We start from the raw sequence: 11,161 nt of genomic DNA on the forward strand, positions 1-11,161 counted from the left end.
ATGAGGGACTTCCTTGGTGGCGCAGTGGTTAAGAATCCGCCTGCCAATGCAGGGGACACGGGTTCGAGCCCTGATCCAAGAAGATCCCACATGCCGCGGAGCAACTAAGCCCGTGTGCCACAACTACTGAGCCTGTGCTCTAGAGCCCACAAGCCACAACTACTGAGTCCAAGTGCCACAACTACTGAAGCCCGCATGCCTAGAACCCGTGTTCCGCAACAAGAGAAGCCACTGCAATGAGAAACCCTCGCACTACAACGAAGAGTAGCCTTCACTCGCCGCAACTAGAGAAAGCCTGTGCACAGCAATGAAGACCCAACACAGCCAAAAATAAATAAATAAATATATATATATTTATTAAAAAAAAAAAACTACAATGAGTTATCACCTCACACTGGTCAGAATGGCCATCAACAAAAAGTCTATAAACAGGGCTTCCCTGGTGGCACAGTGGTTGAGATGCCGATTAAGGGGACGTGGGTTTGTGCCCCGGTCCAGGAGGATCCCACATGCCGCGGAGCGGCTGGGCCCGTGAGCCATGGCCACTAAGCCTGCACGTCCGGAGCCTGTGCTCTGCGACAGGAGAGGCCGCAGTGGTGAGAGACCCGTGTACCGCAAAAAAAAAGGGGGAAAAAAAAGTCTATAAACAATAAACGCTGGAGAGTGTGTGGAGAAAAGGGAACCCTTCTACACTGTTGGTGGGAATGTAAACTGGTACAGCCACTATGGAGAACAGTATGGAGGTTCCTTAAAAAAGTGAAAATAGAACTACCATATGATCCAGCAATCCCACTCCTGGGCATATATCCAGAGAAGACCATAATTCGAAAAGAGACATGCACCCCTATGCTCACTGTAGCACTATTTACAATGGCCAAGACATGGAAGCAACCTAAATGTCCACTGACAGAAGATGTGGTACATATATACAATGGAATATTACTCAGCCATAAAAAAGGAATGAAATAGTACCATTTGCAGCAACATGGATGGGCCTAGAGATTATCATACTAAGTGAAGTCAGAGGAAGACAAATATCATATGATATTGCTTATATATGGAATCTAAAAAGTGTTACAAATGAACTTACTTACAAAACAGAAACACACTCACAGACTTAGAAAACAAACTTATGGTTATCAAAGGGGAAAGGTGCGGGGGAGGGATAAATTAGGAGGTTGGGATTAACATATACACACTACTATATATAAAATAGATAACTAATAAGGACCTACTATATAGCACAGGGAATTCTTCTCAATACTCTGTAATAACCTACAGAGGAAAATAATCTGAAAAAGAATAGGTATACAATATGTATATGTGTAACTGAATCACTTTGCTGTACACTTGAAATTAACACATTGTAAATCAACTATACTTAAATATAAAATAATTTTTTTGATTTATTGAGTGCCTGCTGTGCAACAGGAAAATTCTGAAAACGAAAGGAATGAACATGATTAACTCTATCAAATATTACAACATATGCTCTTTTACAATAACAATGTGGCATATCTAGAGAGGGAAAGCAACTCACTGGGCGAGAGCGGGTTCAGTCATCTAACCACAGATCTTCGCAGGGACTGGAGTTTCTCTCACTGCTGGGACTGAGATCTGGCAAGGGTGAGGGTCCCAGTGCAACATCCAGGATGGAGAAGATCAGCTTTGGGATGGTTTGTGACAATAACTACGGAACCACACTTCTTGTCAACTGGGGGCTTCCCCAAACAAGTTGGAACCTGGTGTCTTCTTAGTCCATTTGGGCTCCTATAACAAGAATACCACAGAGTGGGTAGCTTAAACAATAAAATTTTATTTCTCACACTTCTGGAAGCTGGAAAGTCCAAGATCAAGGGGCCGGCAGGTCTGGGGTCTGGCGAGAGCCTGCTTCTGGCTCATAGATGGCTGTCTTCTTGCTGTGTCCTCACAAGGTGGAAGGGGCAAAGGAGCTCTCTGGGATCTCTTTTATAAGGCACTAATCCCATTCACGTGGACTCCACCCTCATGACCTATGCTCATCCCAAAGGCCTTACCTCCTAATACCATCATATTGGGAATTAGGTTTCATAAACGAATTTTGGAGGGGTACAAATATGCAACCTATAGCACCTGTCAAGTGCAAGTTTGTTCTCAGAAGCACCAGGGCTTGGTGTGATAAACACAGCCTTCAGATCAAGCAGGATGATCTCCTCCATTACTTGCTAGCTGAGCTTCCTAGGGCAAGTTGTTTCACCTCTCTGAGCTGTAGCTATTTCACCTGCAGAATGAAGGCACCTAAACCTATTAGACACCTAATAAGGAATAGCTATCACAGTGTCTTGACAATGGGGCTGATACAAGAATAGGCTCAAAATGTGTATCTGGCTAAAGGTTAAAGTACTATCTCTACCTTTTCTAATCAGAGCTGCATAAGGCTAATTGATAGCATAATTCTGGAGCCTAAGAAATGAGTGCCTCTTATAGAACTGAATTGTCAAGGGACGAGCTGAGGCAATAATCAATCCCTCTACAGCAGTGCTTCTCAACACAATCAAACCCAATGCCTCTCTTTTATAACCATTTTAATGCTTTGTATTAGTCAAGGTTCTCCAGAGAAACAGAATCAATAGGATATATGTAGATATACAAGAGGAGATTTGTTATGGGAATTGGATCATGTGATTATGGAGGCTGAGATATGCCATCTGCAAGCTGGAGAGCCAGGGCAGCTGGTGGTATCATTCAGTCCAAGGCTAAAGGCCTGAGAACCAGGAGCTCTGATGTCTGAGGACAGAAGATGGATGTCCCAGCTCAAGGAGAGAAAGGGAATTGCCCTTCCTTCGCCTTTTTTGTTCTATTCAGGCCCGCAAAGGATTGGATGATGCCCACCCACACCGGCGAAGGATCTTCTTTACTCAGTCTACTACTGGTCTACTGATTCAAATGCTAATCTCTTCCAGAAACACCCTCACGGACACAACCAGAAACCAGCTATCTAGGCATCCCTTAGCCCTGTCAAGTTGACACGTAAAACTAACCATCATGTGCCCCTTTACAGTGTTGAAGCTCATAATTATTAACACCTATCTATGTGCATAATTTCAAAGAAAAATAACACCCTGCAATAAAAAGGAGAAATAAAAGCAATGTATAATATTACTTATATGTATGTAGCTCAATGTGTAAATGCTTAAGCACACTACATCAGAAGAAAAAAGGTGCCTTCCTGACATTTTCACAAGCCCCCTGGAGCCCACGTGGTTCTGCCTCCTACCCAGTTCTAAGGGCAGGGGGAGTAGGTATCAGGCATCAGTCAACTCCTGGTACATTAATCTTCACCCTCTCACCCCCAGCCCCTACCTTGACCCCATCACCAACAAGGAATGAGGCAAAGCATCCAGGATATGTTCTAGCCCTTTCTACCCTCCCCTACAAAGCTCTGCCTCTCCAGGGCGAGGAAGATGTAGCAGAAGAACCAGGAAGGCCTTTGATACCCCGAGTCTCAGCCTCAGAGGAGATGAGGGCCATCAGGGCTCTCTGTTCTTTCTGAAGGATGAGGAGAGCAAGGAGGGGTGCTTAGCTGTCCGACCCATCTCTCACCTCCCAGCAGGAACTAGGGTGCTGCACTCTGACCCCAGCTGTCTTCAGCTTGCGGGCCCTCTCTCAGGCTGGCTGGCTGGCTAGCTGGTCCCTGGTTTCCAACTCTTCTACGGCTGGGGCAGACCCAGCTGACAGGCCTGCACTCCTTGAGGCTGGGCCTGGGTCTGCAAATATGTGATGAGGGGTCCCAAAACCTTGGGCACAAGAAGGACAGTGTCAACTGCCCTCCTGCAGCAGGACTTTCTCATAGGCTGACCATGAGGTGTGCTCACTGGCAGGGTGGGGGGCTCCGGTGCACCAGCACAGCAGAGGGAGCAAGGCCTGTCACTCGGGCTAGGCTCTCTTTGGCCCTTTCTTCTCAGGGGCGAATGAGTCATTTGGACAAGACATACAAACCCTCCCCCAGTGGTGCCTCATGGCCACAGCACCCGTGATCAGGGTCTTTGCTCAAGCCCAAGAATGGGAGCTTCTCTGGCCACTGGGGAGTTGTATTCAAGCCTGCCCAGAACTTGCTTTAAAGCTGTGAAGCGGGAGAAGCAGGGTTCTGAGCCGTTCTCTGGGCTTCCTAGCTACACGGGCAAGGGATCTACTCTGAGCCGATTCTTGGGCCTGGTTGTTCCCCAGGGACTGCCATCATCTCTGTCCACGGGGAGCAGGGGCCTGAAGTGGCTGGCCTATTTCCTGGGAGGTCTGGCATTTCCTCTTGCCAGACCCAGGTGCGCCCACTGCTTGAGGGAAAAAAAAATGCCAGCTAAGAAAATGGTCCAATGGCGCTCCCTGCTGGTCATATGCTAGACTGCGTGGCTTTGCAGACGGACATGCCAACCTGTTGTTTCTCACTTGGGAGAGGAGACTGACTTATTTTTAAAAGCACTATATTAGGTAACTATTGCTGCAGAAAAAATGAGTGGCTTAAAAAAACAATAGTGTTTGTATGGGTCAGGAATTTGGTGTGGCTGGGCAGTTCTGGCTCCAGGTCTCCCATCACGTGGCCATGAGACATCAGCCAGGCCTGCAGCCATCTCAGGGACTCACTTCAGAGGTGGTGCATTAAAATGGCTGGCAAGTTTGTGCTGGCTGTTCGCAAGGGGCCTCAGGGCCTTTCCATGGGGGCCTCTCCACAGCTGCTTGCCCGATCTCATGGCACTGGAGACTGACATCCCCTGGAGCAAGTGATTCAAGACGGTGAAGTGGAAGCTCAGATGGTTTTTACCACTTGGCCCTGGAAGTCACACACTGTCACTTGCACGATATTCACACAAACTAGCTGTGATTCAGTGTGGGAATAAACTACACGAGGATATGAATTCCAGAAGGTGAGGATCCCTGGTGCCATCTTGGAGGCTGGCTACAGCAAGCACCTACCATGTGCTAGGTAGTGTGTGAATAATATATAACATCAAACAGAGCATACAATTTGCAATTATTGCATGTTGACTATGTGTCCAGGTGCTCAGTACTTTCCCTGAGTTATCTCGTTTATCTTCACAACCCTACCAGTTTGGTCCTGTTATCACCCATGGAAGAGGTTAGGAAATTGGGACTTAGGGAGGTTAGATAGTGAGGTCACATGGCTGATAAGTGGTTGAGTCAACATTCAAGACTTTGTTCTGTGTTCACTATGCTGAATGCCTTTCTAGGCATTTAGAGCTAACAACCAAGGAGGTGGGCACAGATGAGGAAACTGAAGCTCAGAGAGGTCAAATAACATAGTCAAGTTTACAGAACCAGTCAACGGCAGAGCCAGGATTTGAACAGAGGTGACACCAGAGCCCATGCTCTGTCCACCCCACTGCATTGCTCCAGAACAGAGGAGAAAGATACAGAAAGAATACAAAGAACTTTGAGGTAGCCAGCCCATCCAGTGCCTTTGTATCTATCAGAAGACACACCCTCTGGGAGGCTGTAGTTCTGCAGGCGCTGGGCTTAGCAAGCTCAGTCCTTACTTTCCTCCTGGGCTAGGTGCTCCTGCCCAGGGCAAAATCTGAGTGTGGTATCCCTCGGGTAGGAAGCTAACAGGTAGACAAATGGGAGAGAAGTGGTCATAAGCTTAAGAGGGTGGTGGCAGGGGAAAAGGAAAGGGGATGGGAGGAATAATAAACAAAAAAGGAGAAGGGAGAGAGAAAATTTTATGAGGAGGGGAAGAACAGGGAAAAACGATAAAAAACAGACCAGGTGCATGGGGCCTGATTAGTCCTCCCAGGTGAATGCTTGGGACCTTCTCGACGTGTGGCGGGGAAAGCAGAAGACCAAGTGTGTGAAGTCCTTCGACTCCAGTTCACACATTCCTCCCCACCTCCATCACTAGTCTGGGGAATGGGGAGAAGGAAAGACACTGGCCAGAGGACAACCTGGTTTCAGGTAAAATGGGGTACAGCAGGGTGGGCAGCCTCCTGGGGACCCAGGGAAACCCAATGCAGAGGATAACCACTAGAGTATCAGAGAGCTGATGGATGGATCGATTAAACTAGAAGATAAAACTGGAGAGTATAATTGATAGCTTCATCATTGCTTTTCTTTGCAGTTTGATCTCCAGAGCTAATTGTTTAACTGGCAGGTTCAGCTTTATTAGTGGCCGCTGATGATCTAATGTCTGCTTGCTTTTGCATTTGAGTTTGTCAAGTTTTACTTTCACAGCAGGTTATGGAGTCAGAAGCCACCTGGAGGGGCTGATAATTTGAAGTATAAAGAGTTATGAGACTCAGAGGCAGAAAAACCTGGATTTGAGTCCTAGTTTCACAGCAGCTGGAGATGACAAGCCGCCACCCCCACCCCAGTAGCCACGAGTGCTCCCACAATCAAGCTTGACTTGGGCTGCCTCTCTGGAAAGTTCAGCAGCCTCCCAGAGGCCAGTCTCTAGAAGGAGGGTGAAGCAGAAAACTCACTTTTTTCCTGCCTCCTCTACTCCAATAAGATCTAACAGTTGCCAACTGGCCTAAAAAACATATCTGTTTGTTTCACTCTTCCACTCATAATCTTGCAATGATTTCCATCTACCTATGGCATAAAATTCAAATTCCTGAACTTTTGCTTATGCTGTTACTTTTTATTGAAAATCTTCTACCTCTCTCTGCCTGGTACTCTCCTATTCAAACTTCAACTTGATTATCCACCCATTCACCCATCCATCCATCCATCCATCCTGCATCCCGAAACTCTACTTCAGTGCTTCCTAAGCTTGTCTGCACATTGGAATCACCTGGGGAGAGTTGAAAAAAATGCTGATATCCTATCTCATCTTCAGAGACTGTGATTTAATTGGCCTGGAGTGTGGCCTGGGCTTCAGAAGTTTAAAAAGATCCTCAGGTGATTCTAATGTGTAGCTAAGTTTTGGGACCACTGCCCCACCACTCTGTACCATATACTGTCATAGCCCCTGAGGACTTAGAGATAAAAGTTGGTTTAGACTAGAAATTTAGTGTAGAAGGAGAAATAGATTGGTAAATATATAATTACCCAACAATGTACACAAGTGCTATGAAAGAGGTAAGCCAGGTATTCTCGGGAAGGTACAGGAGGAGCACATAACCCACAGTGGTGGGACTGAGGGATGGTGGTCAGGGCTGCCAAGTCTTCCAGGACAAGAAGGGGGTAGGCATCCCAGTCGGATGGAAACCTGAACACAGCACAGCAAGCTGGAGAAAGCATGTCACTTTTGGGGGTGGACAAGAACTTAAGGTGACTGAAGCTTTGCGGGCAGTGAGCTTGTGGAGGCTGATGGGGCCTTACAGGGAGCACGAACTGGAGAGCTAATGAAGGCAGTGTCAGTGGCAGGGCAGGTAGGGCACTTGGTGAACTTCTCCAGGGAACTCTCCCTCACATCTTCTCCACCTGCACACTCCAGCCCACGACAGAGCCCTAACCTTCCTTATGCCTCTGGCCCGTAGCTCTGTGCCTGGCAGAGAATAACTGCCCACACCTCATGTCACATGGTGAGGTAGAGAAAACATAGGCTTCGGTGTCAGACCAACTTGATTCAAGACCCAGCTCCAGCGGTATGATATTGGGTGAGTCAGCCATGTTCTCTGATCTTGGTTTTCTCCACTATAAAATGGAGAAAATGCCAAGCTCATGAGATGACACTGAGGATCAGAAGAAATTCAACAGTGTTTTTCACAGTATGGTCCTTGGACCATCAGCCTCAGCACTGCCTGGGAACTTGTTAGAAATGCAAATTCTTGGGCCCCATCCCAGACCTGCTGACTCAGAAACCCTGTGCAAGATGCCAGCACTCTGTGTTTTCACACACCCTGCAGTTAGTTCTAATACATGATGAAGTTTGAGAAACACTGATGTAACTGCCTCATCCCTGTGCTTGCTTTTCTGGAAACCTACATTACTCCTAAAAAGTAGAACAATCGAACCAGCCACAGAGCTCCGGCCTCTGCTCTGGCCCCCCCTTTCCTTCTTATTGGTCACTGCAGATGTGAGGCTCAGGAGGTCAGGCTTTGAAGTCAGTATGTTTGAGAGGGAGTTCCATGCCAGCTGTGTGTGTGGTGTGTGTGTGTGTGTGTGTGTGTGTGTGTGTGTGTGTGTGTGCGCGCCTATACAGATTTTTGACCTCTAGTAAAGCTGTGTGACCTTGACCTCTAAGTATGTGTTTCCTCATCTGGAAACGGAATTGCTAATACCTATGGGCCAGTCACAGGTCTAAGTACTTTCCACATATTGATGCATTTTATCCTCACCACAGCCCTATGGAGTTAGTACAATTATTATCCCCATTTTAGAGACAAGGAAGCCAAGGCACAGAAAGGTTAAGAAACTTGCTCGAGGGCACACAGTTCTTAAGTGTTACAGCTGAGACTCAGGCACAGGCCCTCTGGCCACGGAGTCCATGCTCTTAGGCAGTCTGCCTCCAAAGTCTCCTCTGAAATATGAATAACGCATCTGACCTCTAGCATACTCTGTGGTTGTGTTGAAATGCCTCACCTAAAACAGTCTTCTCTCTGCTACTTACAGAGAACATGCCTTAGTCACTTCACCTCTCCTGGTCTTAGTTTCCAAATGTTTAAAATGAGAGGTTGGACTAGGTGAGGGATGTAAGCAGGAGCCCCTAAGGTGTAAAGAATAAGCTGTTTTGTTTATTTGACTTAAACCAAGCGTCTGTCTTTAATTGGTATATGCTCCCCCTCTTCACTCTATAACCACCCCTTTCAGTAGTCTTACACCAGGCCCACTTTCCTTATTTTAATGAACTGTCTGGCATCCAAAGGCATCTGAGTTTGAGATCACTAATCCGACAATGCCTAAATCTACAAGTTTACAATTCTTTCACCTTCGCCTTTCTTCTCCCCCAATCCAACTTAAAGAACACTTTACCTGGGCCGTTTCTTGTGCAAAGGCTCTGAGCCTTGGCCCCTGCCTTTCACTGTTACGGAAGTCCTCTACTTGGCATGTCTGTTGGAGGTGAGCTGGTGTTCCTTCTTTTCTCCATGTGCCCTGAAAATGCTGATTTACATTTGCTTCTGGAAGGGAGACAGAGGAAGCTCATTTTAGAATGTAAGGTTAATCCAATTTCAGAGTCCATTGCACATGGAAAGATGATTTCTGTTATTTCCATTTAAACTGGTAGGTTTCCTCTTTTCAAACTTAGAACTTAATTGCTGGAAAAACAAAGGCCTTTTATTCTGCTTTATGAGCTTGTGTACCCCTATGTTGAATGTCTTCATTTCCTGTAGCAGGAATACAGTCAGTATTGATACAGTGGCTTTGAGGATTTGTACTGGGCTTTGCAAACATCCTTCATAAGGCTGCTGGGAAGTAGGTGCCAGGTGTTGCTGACTAATGACTAGCATATTGCCTGACACACGTAATAGGCACTCAGATATTGCTGAATATGGATAAATGAACGAGCAAATACTTTCTAGCAACTGGAGCCTAAGCTAATTAAATAACTCATTGAACCTCACTCAATTTATAGAAATGTTTTGTTTTTAGAATACTGTAGGGCTTATAGTTTTCACACATGTTCTCTAGAAATTAGTTTCCATATTTTTTTAAAGTTGAGGAAATGAGGCTTCAAGAGGTTAACTAACTTCAAAGTCACACTGTGATGTTCCTGTGACCTCAGGCTGTCATTGTCAAAAGACAATATCAAAAAATAGTTGTTGAAAAAAAATTTTGAAGTTGTGCAAGCTAAAGCTTTAGATACTAAAACAAACATGGCGGAAAAAAATCACTTACCATAAAAATCTGGAAATAGTACTATTACTTGTATAGTAATTCATAGTTTCTAGGGCATTTTCTCACGGACGATTTCATCTGACCCCCTGCAATTCTACTCCAGTGGGGTGAAATCGCCTCTCGCTTCAGGTTAGCTGACCATTAACAACAGTAACAGACTGCCCCAGATATTAACTCTTTTCCAAGGCAGGCCAGACTGGCACTTAAGAACTGAATATCCTGCATACTCCTGCCACCTACTGGTGCTTTTCTGGTAGCATGGGTTTCAGCTAATTTTATATTAACAAACGTTTTTTCTTCAGTGGGACCACTCGACTCTTTTACTCCTTATCACTCAAGTCCTTAAAAAGACCCCGCTGCCCCCATCTTTGAAACTCAATTTCTAAGGAGGCCACTCTGAAACAGGACCTAAGACTTTCTTAGGAAAGGGGTGGAAATACTTCTGACTCCTTTTGGCATACTGGCAGGTTTCAGAAATGTCTATGAGCACCTTCCAGTTGGCTTAGAGGCTGGAGGAAGGGAGGTGGCTTAGCCAGGGACAGAGAATACTCACGGATTTCACGCTTTCGTAGTATTGCCTCCACTTTGCCCAGTATTTTCTGGGAGGGCTACAGGTAGAGAGCGGGTCAGCTGAGAAGGTAGTGTGCCAGATGCTGACAGCTTACTCCATGGCACCCCAACAGTTAGTGGAAGAGGAATGAAATTCTGGGGGACAACTGAAGCCAACGTCCTGACTCAGGGGCACACCAGTGAAGTTTCTCAAACTGCACCAATCCCTGAAAACCTCTGGTCAATACCTTTTTTCAAAGCTGGGCTTTGCTCTGGATACAAGTTTTTAAAATTATTACACAAAATCTGTCTATGTACTTTACTAGAAATCCAGGGCTGAGAGATGACTTGTTCATCTTTAGGGCAAATTACCAGAGTAGGATTAAAATGAGATGATCTGGTATATAAATAGTTTCTCATAATTTTAGGGTTCTTTAAAAATTGAACTAACACTATTATAGCAGTAGTGTGAAATAGGCTGAGGCAAACACGGGAGAAAGAAAATTGGATGTGAAAAGTAACTAGTGGAATTTTAGTGGAAATTCTTGCAGGATTCTTTTCAAAAAGTAAATTTGTCTGACTGGGGAGAAAACTTGTATGCTTTTTTCTTTATCACTGAGGTTGTATTTAATGAACTTTTAACCTTCCCTTCCTTCTGCTCCATGTTAGGACAAAAATAGAAGCTCTGACAATTTCTGAAAGCAAAGTAAAATGTCTATTGTAGCAGATGATGAAAGCTTTCTTACGGTCAAAGGTCAAGACAGTAACATTTGATAAACAGCAGATTTCATGCCCTAATTCCCTTAAAGATTTAGCAGTACATATCAAGACCAGGAAGGATTTA

At 45.5% G+C, this 11,161-nt stretch overlaps 1 protein-coding gene across 2 annotated transcripts in view; it reads right to left on the bottom strand.

Moving 5' to 3' along the window:
• Positions 1-9,799, bottom strand: part of LBH (LBH regulator of WNT signaling pathway) — an 82,866-nt gene extending 73,067 nt beyond the window's left edge. The window contains exons 1-2 of one of the 2 annotated variants that reach the window (XM_079940090.1): positions 8,905-9,799; positions 1,541-1,770 (exon numbers count right to left, since the gene is read on the bottom strand). The gene's annotated coding sequence lies outside the window, so the exon portion shown is untranslated. Of the gene's footprint in view, positions 1-1,540; positions 1,787-8,904 lie in introns of those variants that run through there. The other variant, XM_079940091.1, reaches the window with a different exon arrangement.
• Positions 9,800-11,161: the final 1,362 nt, after the last annotated feature.

Source organism: Stenella coeruleoalba, assembly GCF_951394435.1.
Source record: "Stenella coeruleoalba genome assembly, chromosome: 13".
NCBI lineage: Eukaryota > Metazoa > Chordata > Mammalia > Artiodactyla > Delphinidae > Stenella > Stenella coeruleoalba.